This window comes from Pongo pygmaeus, chromosome 13 (assembly GCF_028885625.2).
Source record: "Pongo pygmaeus isolate AG05252 chromosome 13, NHGRI_mPonPyg2-v2.0_pri, whole genome shotgun sequence".
NCBI lineage: Eukaryota > Metazoa > Chordata > Mammalia > Primates > Hominidae > Pongo > Pongo pygmaeus.
The window spans coordinates 12,275,739-12,294,689 of record NC_072386.2 but is presented as its reverse complement, the minus strand read 5'-3'; the positions used below and the strand labels follow the sequence as shown (position 1 = coordinate 12,294,689).

Below are 18,951 nucleotides of genomic sequence, written 5' to 3'. Positions count from 1 at the left end.
TAATTCCAATGGTGACATCTCGCATAGCCATAGTGCACTATCAAAACCTGGAAACTGACATAGGTACAATTCAGAAAGCTTACTCAGATTGCAACCGTTTTGTATGCATTCATTTTTGTATGTGTGTATGTGTGTGCGTGTGTTCTGTGAATTTTTATGTGGTGTAGATGTCTGTAACTACCACTTCCACAGTCAAGATACAGAACTGTAGCCTCACCACCAGGCTCCAACTTGCGATCTTTGCTGATACTCTGACACGTTCTCCTCCACCCCTTCCCCTTGGCAATTTCATAGTCTGTTCTCCATCTTTACAATTTTATTTCAATAATTTATATAAATGTAATTGTACAAAATCGTATTTTTAAAGGGAAAAAGCAAGTCACAAATAGTTTTGTTAGCACTGTAAAATAGTCTTTAACAATCATTTGCTTTATGTTCTATTTGTCTCAAAAAAATGTGCTTTGTTCTTTCCCATACTTTCTGATATAAGGATAGGAAATCAATACCAAACAAAACATTCCCATTCATTTTCTTCCACAGCTTGGTTTTCACTGTTATTGCCTAACATTTATTTTTCCATTTACTCTTTCTCTCTGTCTTCCATCACATAAAAGTAATTTTGTGTTCTTTATCCCTTCTAAGAAAACTTGGTAATGAGTCTTTAATGTGAATCCCGGACCACACTTGTTTTGATTTTGTGTTATGGGTATTCTTTACTGTGATCGTTCTCATGGGGAGTTCTTGTGAAGCTGGGCTTTTCCAGTGTTTTGTCAAAATGGAAATAGATATTTAACAAACCAAACAAAAAATGACCTTGCTCCAGGAATGCATCATTTCTGAGAAAACACTACCTTCTCCAACAAGAGACTGTGAATATTACTCATATTATTGTTTACTCCCTTTTATTAAAACTGTATTTTTTTTACACATTTGTATAACTTGGGTAATGAAATGTGAAACTAAGTGATTGCCTACCAATTACAATTGATGTTAACGATGCTACTGGGAGGCCACCCCTACAGTGGCTGCACCAAGTCTAGGGACTTGCTTCCTTTGCTAAGTTACTTGGGATTGCCCTCTCTCTTCCTCACAGCTGGGAGCCCTCTTTCCCCACGCCACCCAATGTGTGACCACACAGGGCCTGTGGGGGGACGGGAAAAGGGTGGGCATGGTGGGAGAGGAGGGTGGACATTGCTGGTCTGCACTTGGGGGGATTGGGTGCCCCAGTGGTTCGTGTCATGGAACCCCCAGCCGTGAACCCTGAGGAGCCTGGAGTCACCACCAGGGGCTATTGATCAGCAAGCGATGCTCAGACAGGCATAGCCCTGGGAGTAACCTGGGCTGCAAGTGCATTTGAAGTGTTGATGATCAATGTGTCCTGCAATTCACATTAATTCTCACAGCTAGCTGCGTTCTTCATTGATGCAGGAACCCAGTAATCCACCACTAAAAGTCATACAAGGTCGATTTGGTGACGGCACTTCCAATAACGGGAGGCCCTCCTGGCACAGCATGTCCCCCAGAGGGATTACCTCAGGCTGGCCAGTCAGAGAGCAACAGGACGAGACCCCAGGGAGGGGTCAGAAGGTTTCACAACACAGGGAGGCAGTGCCGACCACGGTGGGGTGGGGGGGACGAATCCTGACACTTGTCCCTCTAAGAAGTTGGGGGAAGTTGACTGCTTGGGGGTCCCATAACTAGTTAGCATGCCAGAGTCTCATTCATTATCAGAATTAACCAGACAAATCACTCCACCAACTAAGGCCATGCACCACCACCCATGGAATCGAGAAAGAGCTATCAATCTGTCAATCCTGTCTGTGTCCGGGCCGGGTAAGGTTTCCCGTGTTGAGTCAAATTAAGCTGCAGGCTCCACTCCTGGTGGTGCCCTTCCACCAATTCCTTTAAGATTCAGCTTTGCAACCATACCACCCCCAGGAACCCAAGAACCCAAAGACTTTGGTTTCTCAGAAGTTGCCCAGTGGGTCATGGAAATAATGTTGCCACATTGCCAATCGGCATCGTTTATGGTCCAAACTACGACGGTATCTGATCATCTTAGAACCTCTGACTTTACTTCTTGGTTAATGAAAACATTCTTGGCAAATGCTTCAGCTCTGATCCGAACTGTGCCGGTCCAAGAATTTCACCTCTAGCGGCACAATACAAATGCCTCTGGCCATCCGTCTTAATCGTGGCCTCAATTCCGAAAACCAACAAAAGAGAACCGCTGTCCTATTCCATCATTCCTAGCTGCGGGATCCAGGTGGCTCAGGTCTGCTTTGAACATTCTAACTTTTTCAAAGTAAACACTTCGGGCCGTGGGACACTCAGCTAAGTGCATCGAGGGGGCACCGAGAGGCAAGGGGTGGGGATGGGCCATGGCTCACCCACCCGCCTACTGTCAAGATCCAACTATGAGCTTTTTAACTGAAGCAACTTTAATATATGCTATTGGAGCTGGAATTATCACGGCTGCTGGCACCAGACTTGCCCTCCAATGGATCCTCATTAAAGGATTTAAAGTGGACTCATTCCAATTACAGGGCCTCGAAAGAGTCATGTATTCTTATTTTTCATCACTACCTCCCTGGGTCAGGAGTGGATAATTTGCACACGTGCTGCCTTCCTTGAATGTGGTAGCCATTTCTCAGGCTCCATCTCCAGAATCGAACCCTGATTCCCTGTCACTCGTGGTCACCATGGTAGACACAGCGACTACCATTGAAAGTTGATAGGGCGGACGTTCGAATGGGTCGTCCCTGCCACTGGGGGCGTGCGATTGGCCTGAGGTTATCTAGAGTCACCAAAGCCAGCGGCACCCAACCCCCTGGCCAGGGCCAGAGAGGGGCTGACCGGGTTGGTTTTGATCTGATAAATGCACGCATCTTCCCCATGAAGGGGGCCAGTGCCCTTCAGCATGTATTACCTCTAGAATTACCACAGTTTTCCAAGTAGGAGAGAAGTGAGAGGTCAAAAGAACCATAACTGATTTAATGAAGCATTCACAGTTGCACTGTTCTGGCCCTGCGTACTTAGACATGTATGGCTTAATCTTTGAGACAAGCATATGGTTCTGGTAGGATCAACCATGTAGGTAGAAAGCGGCCTCCAGGCCTTGTGAGGATGAGCCCAGCATCCCAGTCGCAAGGATGGGCAAGGCAGGATGGGTGACGGGGAGTGTGGGAGAGAGGGAGCAGGGCGGGGCAGCGAGAGAGGGGTGGTGGGGCAGTGAACCGGACATCCCATCCACCCAAATGACACAACACCCCCTGACGGGCTCACCACTCCTGGCCCTTCATGCCCAACTGTGAGGAGGCAGACCGCCCGACCCGTGTGCGGCAGCCACGAGGGACTGGCGGCCACTCACGTCCGGTGGGTGCAGGGTGGCCCCAACGTTTGGGCAGTGAACGAGAGGCAGACCACTGTGCCTGAGGTCTCACTGCCAGCAGCCTCCGAGCATGAAGGCAGCCCTGTGCGGTACCTGGAGCAGCCGACTGGCCTTCGGCGGGCCCACAGCTCCCCCACCACCGCTGCCATCATGGCCAGCCCCCGGTACCCTCTTCCCCGCACTTGCTGCAGGCTGACGCCAAACCCTCCCCAAACTCATGGGCCCACCAGGCACATGCTGGGCACCACTGACCTGGTCCCGAAGGTGCGTGCCTGGGGACATGGACAGCGGGCCAACCAGTGGCCGGTGGTGGAGCCCCACAAGGGGGAGCCGGGTTTGGTCCCAGACGGGGCCACCACAACCTAAGCTGATGAGCCACTCAGGGAGAGAGGATCCGTGGGCGGGGTGGGGAAACAGACAGGCAAGGCCAGGGACCACGAGGACAAGGGCACCTGGGAGCCCGCAGATGGGCGGCTCAGGGAGAAACCTCAGGCATGGCCAGGCCACAAGGAAAATATGGCCACAGGATCCCACCACCACAGACACAAGGGAGGACCCACGGCATCCCACCTAGGATGCCAGATGGCCCGAGGAACCCACCAAGACCCACCTCATGAGCCCTGGTTGCCACCATCAGGATCCCAAAGCTACCTCAGCCACAAACCCAACGCCAGGGTCATGTTACTCATATCTCGTCCATCCTCCTACCCAGTCAAGCTCCGGGAGACCGGCACACCCCACACTTAGGACTCTTCCCAGGGCCAGGAGGCCCAATCCTGTGCCACGCAAACACAGTCATTGGCATGGGTTGCTGCTCCGCAGGGGAACAGGCGGAGAGCTGGCTCACAGTGCAGCGGGTCACGCGCTGGACAGAACACTGGGCACAGCCACTGCTCGTGCAGCCTCCCATCCACTAGGACTCTGGCCTGGCCCAGAGGGATTCTCCCCCAACTCGGAATGGGGAGGCGCGGGCCACACAGTAGGTGATGAGCCGCCCTCGGTCCCCACCATGGAGGCCGGCGGAACCCTCGCTCTCCCCCCCTCACCCCGTCGAGGGGGAAGTGGAGGAGGGTCCTCTGCAAACAAGTCACTATGGCAGTGCTACCATAATGCAGAGAGAGGAAGCAGGCCGGGGGATCCAGTACCCCAAAGGCACACCTCTCGGATCACTAGAGAAGGTTTTCTCAACAAGGGTGGGTCACACTCCCCACCTGCCAGTTGCCCCTCTTTGGGGCAGCAGAGGTGCTCAGGGATGCCTGGGGAAGGGAGGGGGCCTGCGGTACCAGGAAAAATCTGTGTGCAGCAAACTTGAGCCTTTGCAGTCCGGGTGGGGGGCCTGGCTGCTGCATGTGCATGCAATCCCCCAAGGGCCATGCCGTCCACCCACCTCCTTTCTCCCAGGCAAAGCACCTCCAAATAAACCAACACACAACCTGTCGGAGGCAGAACGGTAGCCCTTCGGTGGCCGGCCAGCACATGTGTCACCTGCCCGAGGCCACCGCAATCGCTCACACGGCCCACGCCCACCTGCCAGAGGGGAGCACCGGACCTGCGCTCGCCAGACAAGGCAGCACCCTTCCCTGCATGGGAGGGGTGCGTCCCACTCAACCGCCTCGACCCCCACACCAACGAGCTCCCTCAGGACCCACTCGCGGACACCGCAGTGGCGACTGGATGAGGGGTGCTGGGGGTGGGAACCACAAACCACCGCTCGGCCTCATGCACCTAAGGGATAAGCTGGGGTGGGTGAAGGGGTGAGCTGGGCACGGTAGGCTCAAGACTGTCATCCTCGCATTTTGGGAGGTGAGGGAAGGTGGATCCCTTGATCCAAGCCTTGGCAACATGGTGAAACCTCGTCTCTAAAAAAATACAAAAACTAACTGGTCTCATAAACTGGACTCAAAGTTAATAAATAGATAAATAGGCTGGGCGCTGTGGCTCACTCCTGTAATCCCAGCACTTTGGGAGGCCGAGGTGGGCAGATCACGACGGTCAGGGGATTGAGACCATCCTGGCTACCACAAGAACCCCGTCTCTACTCAAAATACAAAAATTTAGCCAGGAGCGGTGGCAGGCACCTGTAGTCCCAGCTAATTGGGAGGCTGAGACAGGAGAATGGCGTGAACCTGGGAGGCAGAGCTTACAGTGAGCCAACATCACGCCACTGCACTCCAGTCTGGACAACAGAGCGAGACTCCATCTCCAAAAAAAAAAAATAATAAATAGATCAAAATTGAAAATTTAAAAAAAACGTAGCTGGGCGGGTGCAATTGCTGAAGCCTGTCATCCCAGCACTTTTGGAGGCCGAGGTGGGAAGATCACCTGAGGTGGCCAGTTCGAGACCCGCCTGACCCACATAGAGAAATACCATCTCTACTAACAATACAAAATCAGCTGGGTGTGGTGGCACATGCCTGTAATCCCAACTACTCAGGAGGCTGAGGCAGGAGAATCGCTTGAAAACGGGAGGTGGAGGTTGCAGTGAGCCGAGATGGTGGCATTGCACTCCAGCGTGGGCAACAAGAGTGAAACTCCATCCCAAAAAAAAAAAAAAAAAATTAAGCGCTGTATTCTGTTATTTTTACTTCCTACCCAGAGAAGAACACAATACAGCTGTTGTCTGTCTGTCTGCCTGCCTGCCTGCCTGTGACAGGGCCTCACTCTGTCTTTCACCCAGACTTCAGTGCAGTGACACCATTATGGCTTACTCACTGCAGCCTCAACCTCCCCAGGGTTAGGCGATTCCTCAAGGGATCCCACAGCCTTGGCCTCCCAAACTGTTAGGGTTACAGGCCTGAGCCACCAGCACCTGGCCTGAGTTAATACATCTGGTTTCACTACGTCTTAACCACACACCCATGAAGAACTCAAGTCAACAGAGAGTCGGTAAGAGACTCTCAGCATTCTCTCCTGAAAGCAGTGAGGGGGGGATGGTGGCCATGTGTTCCTAGCTCCTGGGGTTTTAGGTGACCATGTGTAGAGGAGAGATTTCCAATATTTCCAGAGAGGCGTGAGCCACAGTCATTGGGGCATCCAGCATGAGATGGGGTTTATGACAGCGACTTAAGGGCCAGGAAGGGCCAGAATCTGCCAAGGCCCGTGTTCCAGGGTGGGGTCAATGGAACCCAAGGTAGAGGGAGTCAGCGGTCTGCACAGAGAGAGCTCCAGCCCTAGGCCCCACTGTGCCGAGCCAATCAGAAGGAAGAGAGTCCTTCGACCTACATGCCACATCCCTCCACTGAACTTGGGAGTGGATCCGTTTTCCAAGCATGTGGTGACTCCCACTTTGCAATGGATCACAAGGGGCCGGGCTTTCCAGAGTCGGCAGGGTAAAGAAGTCATTCTGGCTTGGCCTCCCCTATCCCCTGGTAACTGGTGAGCTTATTTATTATTATTATTATTATTATACTTTAGGTTTTAGGGTACATGTGCACAATGTGCAGTTTAGTTACATATGTATACACTTAAGATGCTCTGTTGATGCGAACCAGAGATGCCCAGGATCCAGTTGGCAATGCCTCTGCGTGGTTGGGAGGCACTTTTGCCAGTGGGAGGGACCTCTGCCGTGCCATTTTATTTTCATTCCTGACCTCACAGGTGACTCGACCTCCCCTTTCAAGATTTCCTGCTGCTTTGGGCTGCCCCTTATGGGCTCGAGATGCTCCGTGGGTGTGAATCAGGGAAGCCCAGGGACCCCTGGGCCCTGCACATGCGCGGTTGGGTGGCACTTTTGTCCGTGGGGGGACATCTGCCGCGCCTTTTTTTTTCCCTTCCTCAAGACCCAGTTGCATCTTCCTCCCTTTCGAAACCTTCCTGCTGCTTTGGGCTTCCCCTCACGTCGCCAAGACGCTCCATGGGTGTGAAATAGGGATCCCCAGGATCCCAAGTGCCCCATGCATGCCCGATTAGAAGGCACTTTCCCCTTTAGGGAGGACCTATGCCGTTCCATTTTTTTTTCCTCCTGCAAGTCTCAGGTGCCTTGATCTCCAATTTGAAGCCTTCCTGCTGCTTTGGGCTGCCCCGTGCGGGCCCGAGACGCTCAGTAGGCACGAACCAGAGATGGCTATGATCCCCTGGTCCCCACGCATGCGCGGGTGACAGGCACATTCGCCTTTGGTGGGGACCTATGTCACGTCATTTCTTTTTCCTTCCACAACACACAGGTACATTGACCTCCCCTTTCAAAATTACCTGCTGCTTTGGACAGCCCCGCCGTGAGCCTGAAAAGCTCTGGGTGCATGAAGCAGGAACACCGAGGATCCCCTGGACCCAGTGCATGTTCGTTTTGGAGGCATTTTCGTCTGAGGTGCAGACCTCTGCCACGCCGTTTTTTTTTCCTTCCACACCACACTGGTGCCTAAACCTCCCCTTTCTAGCCTTCCTGTGGCTTTAGGCTGCCAACGTGTGCCCGAAGCGCTCCATGGGCATGAATCAGGGATGCTCAGGATCCCTTGAGCCCTCCACATGTGCGGTTGGGAGGCATTTTTGTCTGTGTGGGGACCTCTCCCACACCGTTATTTTTCTTCCACGCCACACAGGTGATTCGACCTCCCATTTTAAGCCTTCCTGCCACTTTGGGCTACCCGCTGTGCTTCTGAAATGCTCCATGTGCGTGAACCAGGGATGCCTAGGATCCCCTGGGCCCCACAAATGCGTGGTTGAAAGGCACTTTTGTCTTTGGGGGGGACCGCTGCCACTCCATTTTGTTTTTTCTTCCACAACAAACAGGTGCCTCGAAATCCCATTTCAAGCCTTCCAGCTGCTTTAAGCTGCCCCCCGAGGGAACAAGACGGTCTGTGCACAGGAACCAAGGAGGCCTAGGAAGCCCTGAGACCTTCGCATGTGCAGTTGGGAGGGACTTTCGCCCTTAGAGGGGACCTCAGCCGTGCTGTGTTTTTTTCCTTTCAAACCGCAGAGTTACTTTACCTCCCCTTTTCAAGCCTTCCTGCCACTGTGGGCTGCCCCCCGTTGGCCAAAGATGCCCTGTGGGCATGAAACAGGGATGCCCAGTATTCCCTGGGACCCACGCATGCGAGGTTGGGGGATACTTTGCCCGTGGGAGGGACCTCTGCTGCGCCGATTTTATTTTCCACACCACACAGGTTTCTCGACCTCCTCATTCAAGCATTCCTGCTGCTTTGGGCTGTCCCCGTTTGCTCCGACATGCCTTGTGGGCGTGAACCAGGGAAGCCCAGAATCTCCAGGGCCCCAGTCATGCTCGGTTGGGAGTCAGTTTTGCGCATGGGGGGAAACTCTGCCACGAAATTTTTGTCCTTGCATACCATACAGGTGCCTCGACTTCCCCTTTGAAGAGAACTGCCACTTTGAGCTGTCTCCCATGGGCCTCAGACACTCTGAGGGTGTGAATCAGGGATGCCCAGGATACCCTGGGACCCACACATGAGCGGTTGGGAGCACTTTCACCCGTGGTGGGGAACACTGGTGTGCCGTTTATTTTTCCTTTCACACCACACAGGTGCCTCAACCTCACATTTCAAGACTTCCTGCCACTTGGGACTGTCCCTCTTGGGCCCAAGATGCTGGTTGGGCCTGAACCAGGCATGCCCACAATACCCTGGGTGCAGTGAATATGCGGTTGGGAGGCACTTTCGCCTGTTGGGGAACCTCTGCTCCTCCATTTTTTTTCGTCTCACAACACACAGGGGACTCGACCTCCCCTTACAAGAATTCCTGCTACCTTGGGCTACACCCCTTGGGCCCAAGACGCTTCCTGGGTGCAAATCAGGGAAGCCCAGCACCCCCCAGGTCCCATCATGCGCAGTTGGGAGGCTCTTTTTGCTGCGGGGAGAACTCTGCCTCGCCATTTTTTTTTTCCTTCCATACCACACAGGTGTCTCGATTTCCCCTTTCAAGCCTTGCTTCTCTCTGATCTGCTTCCACTGGGCCTGAGACACCCAGTGAATGTGAAGCAGGGGCACGCAGGATACCCTGGGCCCCGAGAGTGAGCAGATGGGAGGCACTTTTTCCTGTGTGGGGACATCTGCTGTGGCGTTTTTTTTTCCTTTCACACCACACTAGTGCCTCCACCTCCCTTTTCAAGATTTCATGCTGCTTTGGGCTTCCTCCCGTGAGTCTGAGACACTCCAAAGGTGTGAATCAGGGAAGCCCAGGACCCCCTGGACCCCATGCATGAGCGGGTGAGAGGCACATTCGCCTTTGGTGATGACCTATGCCATGTCATTTTTTTTTCTTCCACAACACACAAGTGCATCGACCTCCCCTTGGAAACATTCCTGCCGTTTTGGTCTGCCCCTCGTGGTCCTGAGACATTCTGGGTGCATGAACCAGTGATGCCCATGATCCTCTGGATGGACTGCGTGCTCGTTTGGAGGCACTGTTGCCCGTGGGGCGGAACTTGTATGCGCCGTTTTTTTGTCCTTCCACACCACACAGGTGCCTCAATCTCCTTTTAAAAGACTTCCTGCCGCTTTAGACTGCCACCTGTGTGCCTGAGGTGCTGCATTGACATGAACCAGGGATGCTCAGGATTCCTTGGGCCTGGCGTATGTGCAGTTGGGAGTCACTTTCTTCCATGGTTGGGACCTCGGCCCCGCCTTTTTTTTTTTTTTTTTCCTCTTCCGCACTACACGGTTGAGTCGACCTCCCATTTCAAGCCTTCTTTCCACTTTGGGCTGCTCCCTGTCGGCATGAAACCCTCTATGGACTTTAACCAGGGATACCTAGGATCCCCTGGGCCCCATGCATGCACGGTTTTGAGGCACTTTCGACTTTGGGGGGGACCTCTGCCACACCATTTTGTCTTCCTTCCACAACAAACAGGTGCCTCTGCCTCAGATTTCAAGCCTTCCTGGCACTTGGAGCTGCCCCCTGTGGGCCTGGTATGCTCTGTGTGCAAGAACCAGGGATGCCTAGGTTCCTCTGGGACCCTCACATGCTTGGTTGGGAGGCACTTTCTCCCACTGTGGAGACCTCTTTTGCTCCGTTTTTTCCTTCCATGACACACAGGGGCCTCGACCTCCCATTTCAAGCGTTTCTGCCTCATTGGCCTGCCCTACTTGGGCCCGAGATGCTTCTTGGGCGTGAATTGCAGAAGCCCAGCATCCGCTGGAACCCGTGAATGCACGGTTGGGAGGCACTTTCGCCCATAGGGGGACCAGTGCCGCACCATTTTTTTCCTTCCATACCACACAGGTGCCACAACTTCCTTGTTCGAGCCTTACTTCTGCTTTGATCTGCCCCCCCAAACTCCTGAGACACTACATAAACATGAAGCAGAGACTCACAGGATACACTGGGCCCTGCAAATGAGTGGTTGGGATGCACTCTGTCACGTTGGGGGACCTCTGCTGCGGAGTTTTTTTTTCCTTTCACCACACAAGTGCTTGACCTCCCTTTCAATGATTCCTGCCACTTTGGGCTGCCCTTCGTGGACCTAAGACCCTCTGTGGGCATGAAACAGGGAAGCCGAGGAGCCCCTGGGCCCCTCGCACTTGCAGTTTGGGGCTATTTTGCCCATAGGGAGACCTCTGCTGTGCCTTTTTTTTTTTCCTTCCACACCACACAGGTGCGTTGACCTCTTATTTGAAGGCTTCCTGCTGCTTTGAGCTGCCCTCCATGGGCCCCAGACGCTGTGAAGGCATGAAACAAGGACGTCCAGTATCCTTTGGTCCCTATGCATGCGTGGGTGAGAGGCAGATTCGTCTTTTGGGGGGACCTATGACACATCATTTTTTCCTTCCACAACACACAGGTGCCTAGGCATTCTTTTCAAACAGTCCTACCTCTTTGGACGGCACCCCTTGGGCCTGAGATGCTCTGGGTGCACGAACCAAGTAGGCCCAGGATACCCTGGGCCCCGTGCATGCTTGTTTGGCAGGCACTTTCGTCCGTGTGGGGGACCTCTGCCGCACCATTTTTTTTCCTTTCACAACACATGTGTCTCGACCTCACTATTCAAGCCTTCCTGCCTGTTTGGGCTGGCCCTCATCGGCATGAGATGTTCTGTGGGCAAGAACAAGGGATACCCAGGATCCCCTGTTCCCTGCGCATGCACAGTTGGGAGGCAGTGTATCCCGTGAGGGGGACTTCTGTCACGCCATTTGTTTTTTTCTTTCCACACCACTCAGGTACCTCCACCTCCCTTTTCAAGGCTTCTTGCCGCCTTCGGTTAGACCCTGTGGGCCCGAGGCACTCCTGGGGCACTGCTCAGGAATGACCAGAGTCCCCTGGGTCCCTAAGCATGTGCTTTGGGGAGGCACTTTCTCCTGTGTGTGGGGACTTCTCCCTTACCATTTGTGTTTTCCTTTCACAACACTGGAGACGGCCCCTTCCCTTTGGAGACTTCCTGCCATGTTGGGCTGGCCCTCATGGGCCAAGGAGCTCTGTAGGTGAGAACCTGGGATGCCAAGGATCCCCAGGGCTCCACGCCTGCGGATTTGGTGGTACTTTGGCACTTGGGGGACCTCTGCTACTCCTTTTCTTTTTCTTCCTCAACGCACAGGTACCTAGAAGTCCCCTTTCAAGCCTTCCTTCCTTTTTGGGCTGCACCCTGTGGGCACGAGATGCTCCGTGTTCATGAATGAGGGATGCCTAGGATTCCCTAGGACCTGCACATGCATGGTTGGGAGTCATTTTCGCCCCTGGGGGGAACCTTTGCAGCGACTGTATTTTTCCTTTCGTACAACACAGGTGCCTCGACTTCCACTTTGAAGCCTTACTGCCGCTTTCAGCTACCCCCTTTGGGCCTCAGGCACTCTCTGGCCATGAAGCAGGGACGACCAGTATTCCCTGGGCAATGCGCATGCGCCGGTGAGAGGCACTTTCGCCTTTGGTGGGGACATAAGCCATCATTTTTTTTTCCTTCCCAAACACACAGGGACCTCTTTTTCCCCTTTCAAACATTCCTGCCACTTTGGGCAGCCCCCGTGGGCCCGAGACGCTCTGGGTGCATGAAACAGGGATGCCCAGGATCCACTGTGCCCCATGCTTGCTCATTTTGGAGACACTTTAACCTGTGGGGGGATCTCTGCAGTGCTGTTTTTTTTTTTCTTTCACAACACAGGAGTCTTGAACTCACCTTTCAAGCATTCCTGCAGCTTTGGGCTGCCCCTCGTGGGCATGAGATGCTCTGTGTGCATGAACCAGGGACATCCAGGATCCCCTGCGACCCGGGCATGCATGGTTGGGAGGCAGTTTCTCCCCTGGGGGGGACTTCTGCCATGCCATTTGTTTTCCTTTAAACACCACACAGGGGTCTCGACCTCGGCTTTCAAGACTTTATTCCACTTTAGGCTGCCCGCATGGGGCTGAGACGCCCTCTGAGTGCGAATCAGGGATGCCAAACATTCCCCTGGGCCCTGCTCATGCGCAGTTGAGAGGAACTTTTGCTGGTGTATGAGACCTTTTCCACGCTGTTATCTTTTCATTCCTAAAAACACAGGTAACTCGACCTCCCCTTTCAAGCCTTCCTGCAGCTTTGGGCTACCCCCCGTGTGTCCAAGATGCACAGTAGTTGGGAACCAGAAACACCAAGGATCCCCTGGGCCCTGCGCATGCGCGGATGGGAGGCACTTTAGCCTGTGGTTGGAATTCTATCATGCCGTATTTTTTTCCTGGGTGCAAAGCAGGGACTCATAGGGTCTCCTGGACCCCATGCATGGGGACGCCCTTTTGCTCGTTGGTGGGGGGGGAACCTCTGATTCGCCATTTGTGTTTTCCTTCCACAGCATAGGGGACTCCATCTCCACTTTCCAGCCTTCCTGCCGCCTTGGGCTGACCCTGTGGGCCTGAGCCACTCCATGGGTGCTACTAAGGGATGCCCGTGGTTCCCGGTGCCCCACACACGCACTGTTGGGAGGCACTTCCGCCCATGGGGAACATCTGCCACACCGTTGTTTTTCTTTTCTCACCAAACGCGTGCCTCGAACACCCCTTTCAAGGCTTCCTGACGCTTTGGGCTGCACCCAGTTGGCCCAAAACACTCCGTGGGCGTGAACCCGGAATGCCCAGGATCCCCACGGTCCCCAGCATTGTCGTTTGGGAGGCACTTTCGCCTCTGGGTGGACGTCTGCTGTGACATTTTTTTCCTTTCCACCACACAGGTGCCTCAACCTCCCCTTTCAAGCATTCCTGCCACTTTGGGCTGCCCCCAGGGGGATCAGACGTTCTCCAGGCATGCAACAGGGATGTCCAGGTTCCCCTGCACCTTGCAAGTGCGTGGTTGGGGGTACTTTCGCCCATGGGGGGACTCTACCATGACGTATTTTGTTCCTTACACACCACACAGGTGCCTCGACTTCCCCTTTCAAGACTTCCTTCTGCTTTGGGCTGCCCCTGTGGGTCTGAGATGCTCCGTGTGTGCAAACAAGGGATCCCCAGCATCCCCTGGGCCCTGTGCATGCGAGTTTGTGGGCAGGTTCTCCTGTGTGGTGACTTCTGCCTCGCCACCTTTTCCCAAACTACACAGGTGTTTCGACCTCCCCTTTCAAGCCTGCCTGCCGCTTTCGGCTGCTCCCTGTGAGCCCGAGAGTCTGAGTGGGTGTGAGTCATGAATGTCCAGGATCACCTGGGACATGCACCTGTGTGGTTTGAAGGCACTTTCCCCATAGGGGGACCTCGGCCGTGCCATTTTTTTTTCTTTCCCACCATACAACAGCCTCAACCTCCGTTTTCAAGCATTTCTGACATTTAGCCTGCTCCCTGTGGGCCTGAGATGCCCTGTGGGTGTGAACAAGGGAAGCGCTGGACCCCCTCAGCCCCACGTATGAGCGGTTGGGAGGCAGTTTTGCCTGTGGGGGGAATTCTGCCTCGCTGTATTTTTTCCTTGCACACCACACAGGTGCCTCGACTTCCCCTTTCAAGATTTCCTGCCGCTTTGGACTGCCCAACTTGGGCCCGAAATAATCTGTGGTGTGAACAGGGATACCCGGGATCTGTTGGGCCATGCGCATATTCAGTTGGGCGGCTGTTTCGCACCTGGGGGTATGCCATGCCTTTTTTTTCCTTCCACACCACACAGGTGCCTCGACCTTCCCTTTCGAGATTTCTTGCCATTTTAGGCTGCCCTGCAAGGGCCCGAGACACTCTGTGGGTATGACCAAGGATGCCCAGGATCACCTACACCCCACACATGTGCTTTGGGGAGGCACTTTCCCCTGTGGGGTGGGACCTCTGCCTTGCCATTTGTTTTTTTCTTCCACAACACAGTTGCCTCCACCTCCTCTTTCCTACCTTCCTGCCACCTTTGGCTGGACTCCATGGGCCAGCAGCACTCCTGGGTGTGAAACAGGGAACCCCAGGGTCTTCTGGGCCCCATCCATGCATGGTGGGGAGGCTTCTCTGCCCGCTGATTGGGACCTCTTATTCGCCATTTGTGTTTTTCTTCCACAACACATGTGACTCCACCTCCCCTTTCAAGATTCCCTGCCGCCTTGGGCTGACCCTGTAGGCCCAAGTCGCTCCATGAGTGCTATCCAGGGATGCCCAGGGTCCCCTGGGCCCCACGAATGCTTGGTGGGGAGACACTTTCACCCGTGGGGGGACGTCTGCCTCCCCATTTGTGTTTTCCTTCCACAACAGAGGTGAATCCACATCCCCTTTCAAGGCTTCCTGCTGCCTTGGGCTAGCCCCTGTGGACCGAAGCCTTCTGTGTGCATGAACCTGGGATGCCCAGGATCCCCAGACCTCTGCGCATGCAGGGTTGGGAGGCACTTTTGCCAGTGGCGGACTTCTGCTGCACCATTTTTTTTCTTCCTCACCACACGGGTTTATCGACCTCCCCTTTCAAGCCTTCCTGCTGGTATGGGCTGCCTCCTGTGGGCCCAAGACTCTCTGTGTGTGAACCACAGATGGCCAGGAAACCCTGGGCCCTGCTTATGCACCATTGTGAGGCACTTCCATCTGTGGAGGGACGTATGCCACACAGTATTTTTTTTCTTCCACAACACACAGGTGCCTCGACTTCCACTTTCAAGCATTCCTGCTGCTTTGGGCTGACCCCTCTGGCCAAAAGAAAGACTCTTCGTGAGTATGAATCAGGGATGCCCTGGATCCCCTGGGCCATGCACATGCGAGATTGCGAGGCACTTTTGCCCTTTGGAGTAATTCTGCCATGCTGTTTTTTTTCCTTCCACACCACACAGGTGCCTCCACCTCCTGTTTCAAAACTTCCTCTGATTTGGACAGCTCCTCGTGGGCCCAAGCCCCTCTGTAGGCATGAGCCAGTGATGCCCAGGATCTCCTGGGTCCCGTGCGTGTGCAGTTGAGAGGCACTTTCGCCTTAAGGGGGAACTATGCCACGATTTTTTTCCTTCCACAATACTCACGTGCCTCAACCTCCAATTTCAAGGCTTCCTGCTGCCTTGGGGATGCCCCCTGTGGGCTCATGATGCTCCATAGGCGTGAAGCAGGGACACCCAGGATCCCCTGGGTTCTGCCCATGAAAGAATGAGAGGCCCCTTTGCATTCTGGGGGAACCTATGCCACGTCATTTTTTTTCCATCCACAACACACAGGTGTCTCGACCTCCCCTTTCAAGACTTCCTGCCACTTTGGGCTGCCTCCGTGGGCTCAGAACGCTCTGGGCATGAATCAGGGATGCCCAGGATATTCTGGGCCCTGAGCATGCTCATATGCGGGGCACTTTTGCCCTTGACAGGGACATCTGCTGTGCCAATATTTTTTCCTTTGACACCTCTCAGCTGCCTCAACCTCTCTTTTCAAGCCTTCCTGCTGCTTTAGGTTGCACCCTGTGGGCCTGAGATTCTCCATGGGTGTGAACTAGGGACACCCAGGATATCCTAGGCCCCATGCATGCTCGTGGGGAGGTACTTTCTCCTGTGGGAGTCCATTAATTTTTCCCTTTCCACCACAAAGTTGCCTCGACCTCCCCTTTCAAGACTTCCTGGTGCTTTGGGCTGCCACCTGTGGGTGAGAAACACTCCAAGGGTGTGAACTAGGGATGCCCAGTGCCCCACACATTCAGAGGCTTGAAAAGGGAGGTCGAGGCACCTGTGTGGTGTGAAAGGAAAAAACCCGGTGCAGCAGAGGTCTCCCCACAGGAGAAAGTGCCTCTCAAACGAACAAGCATGGGGACCAGGCCAACCTGGGTGTCCCTGGTTCACTCCCACAGAGCCTCTCGGGCCAACAGGGTGCAGCCCAGAGCAGAAGGAAGTCTTGAAAGAGGAGGTCGAGGAACCTGTGTGGTGAGGAAGGAAAAAATATGGTGAGACACATGCCCCTCAAGCACTAAAGTGCCTCCCAACAGCTCGTGTTCAGGGAACAGGGGAACATGGGCATCTCTGGGTAGCACCCATGGAGCAGCTCTGGCCCACGGGTTCAGCCCAAGGAGGCAGGAAGGCTTGAAAGGGCAATTGGAGTCACCTGTATTATGGGAGGAAAACACAAATGGCGAATAAGAGGTCCCCCATCACGGGTGGAAGAGCCTCCTCACCATGCATGCACAGGTCTCAGGGAATCCTGGGTTTTCCTGGTTTGTGGCTACAGAGCATCTTCGGCCCACAGGGGGCAACCAAATGCAGCAGGAAAGATTGAAAGGGGAGGTCAAGGCATCTGTGTGGTGTGGAAGGAAAGAAAACCGGCACGGCAGAAGTCCCCAAATGGGTGAAAGTGCCACACAACCATGCATGCACAGGGCCCTGGGATAGTGGGCTTCCCTGGTTCACACCCACAAATCGTATCAGGCCAAAGGGGATCAGCCTAAAGTGGCTGGAAGTCTTGAATTGGGAGGTCGAGGCACCTGTATGGTGTGGAAGGAAAAAAATGGCACAGCAGATTTCCCTCCCATGGGCAAAAGTACCTCGCAACCACGCATGCTTGGGGCCCAGGCGATAGTGGACTTCCCCATTTCATGCTCACGAAGCATCTCGGGGCCATGGGGGGCATTCCAAAGTGGCAGGAAGGCTTGAAAGGGGAGGCCGAGGGACCTTTGTGGTTTTAAAGGAAAAAAACACGGCTTGACAGTGGTCCTCCCCACGGATGAACGTGCCCCCCAACCACGCATTCGGGGGTCCCAGGGGATCCTGGGCATCCCTGGTACTTGCACCTAGAGCGTCTTGGGCCAACTGTGGGGTGCCCAAAGCTGCAGGAATGTTTGAAAGGGGAGGTCGAGGCACTTGTGTTTTGTGGAAGGGAAAAAAAAAATGAGGCGGAATACATCCTCCCTACAAGCGGAAGTGCCTCCTAATCATGCTTGCACGGGGCCTTGGGGATCTTGAGCATCCTTATTTCACACCGATGGAACGTCCTTGGGACATGAGGGGCAGCCCAAAACAGCAGGAAGTCTTCAAATGGTGGGGGAGGTCGAGACACCTGTGTGGTATGGGAGGGGAAAAAAGGCACAGCAGAGGTCCTCCCCATGGGTGAAATAGCCCCCAACCGTGCATGCGCGGGGCCAGTGCATCCTGGGCTTCCCTGGTTTGCAGCCTCTGTGTCTCGGGCCCACGAGTGGCAGTCTAAAGGAGCAGAAAGGCTTGAAAGGGGATTGCGAGGCACTAGTGTGGTATGGAAGGAAAATCAACAACGCAGAAGAGGTCCCCACACGGGTGAAAGTCTCTCCCAACTGTGCATGTGATAGGCCCAGGGTATCCTGGGGTTCACTGATTCGTCCCCACGGAGCATCTCGGGCCCAAAGGGGGAAGCCCAAAGAGGCAGGAAGGCTTGAAAGGCGAGGTGGAGTTACCTGTGTGGTGTGGAAGGAAAAAATGCCACATCTGAAGTTACACCACGGGTAAACGTGCCTCCTAACTGCGCTTTTGCAGGGACCAAGGGATACTGGGCCTCCCTGTTTCATGCCCATTCAGCATCTCGGGTCTAGGGGGTGCAGTCCAAAGCTTCAGGAAGGCTTGAAAGGGGAGTTCGAGGCACTTTGGTGGTTTCAAAGGGAAAATACACGGCGTGGCAGAGGTCCCCCCCAAGGGCAAAAGTGCCTCCCAACCACTCATACCAACATCCCAGGGGATCCTACACATCCCTGGTACTTGGGCACAGAGTGTCTCAGATCCATGGGGTGCAGCTCTAAGCAGCAGGAATGTTTGAAATGGGAGGTCGAGGCACAAGTTTGTTGTAAAAGGAAAACAAAATGGCGTGGCTGAGGTCCCCTTCAAAGACGAACGTGCCTCTCAACCGTGCATGTGTGGGGCCCGTGGGATCCTGGGCATCCCTGGTTCGCACCCATGAGTGTTTCAGGCCGACAAGGGGCATCTCAAAGCGGAAGGAAGGCTTGAAATGGGAGGTCCAGTCATCTGTGGTGTGGAAGGGAATAAAAAAACAGTGCGGCAGAGATCTCCCCACGGACGACAGTGCCTCCCAACCGCGCATGCGTGGGGCCCAGAGGATCCTGGGAGTCCCTGGTTCATGCACCCAGAGTGTCTTGGGCCTACTGTGGGCTGCCCAAAGCGGCTGGAATGTTAGGAATGGGAGGTTGAGGCACCTGTGTTTAGTAGAAGGAAAAAAATGACATGGAATGGGTCCTACCTACAGTCGAAAGTCCATCCAAACTGCACATGCATGGGGCCCTGGGGATCCTAGGCATCCTTGTTTCACACCCACGGAGCATCTTT

At 54.3% G+C, this 18,951-nt stretch overlaps 1 non-coding gene across 1 annotated transcript; it reads right to left on the bottom strand.

Moving 5' to 3' along the window:
• Positions 1-1,303: 1,303 nt before the first annotated feature.
• LOC129027078 (5.8S ribosomal RNA) lies at positions 1,304-1,455 on the bottom strand. The gene has a single exon (XR_008500121.1). It is a non-coding gene; the product is annotated as a 5.8S ribosomal RNA (ribosomal RNA).
• Positions 1,456-18,951: the final 17,496 nt, after the last annotated feature.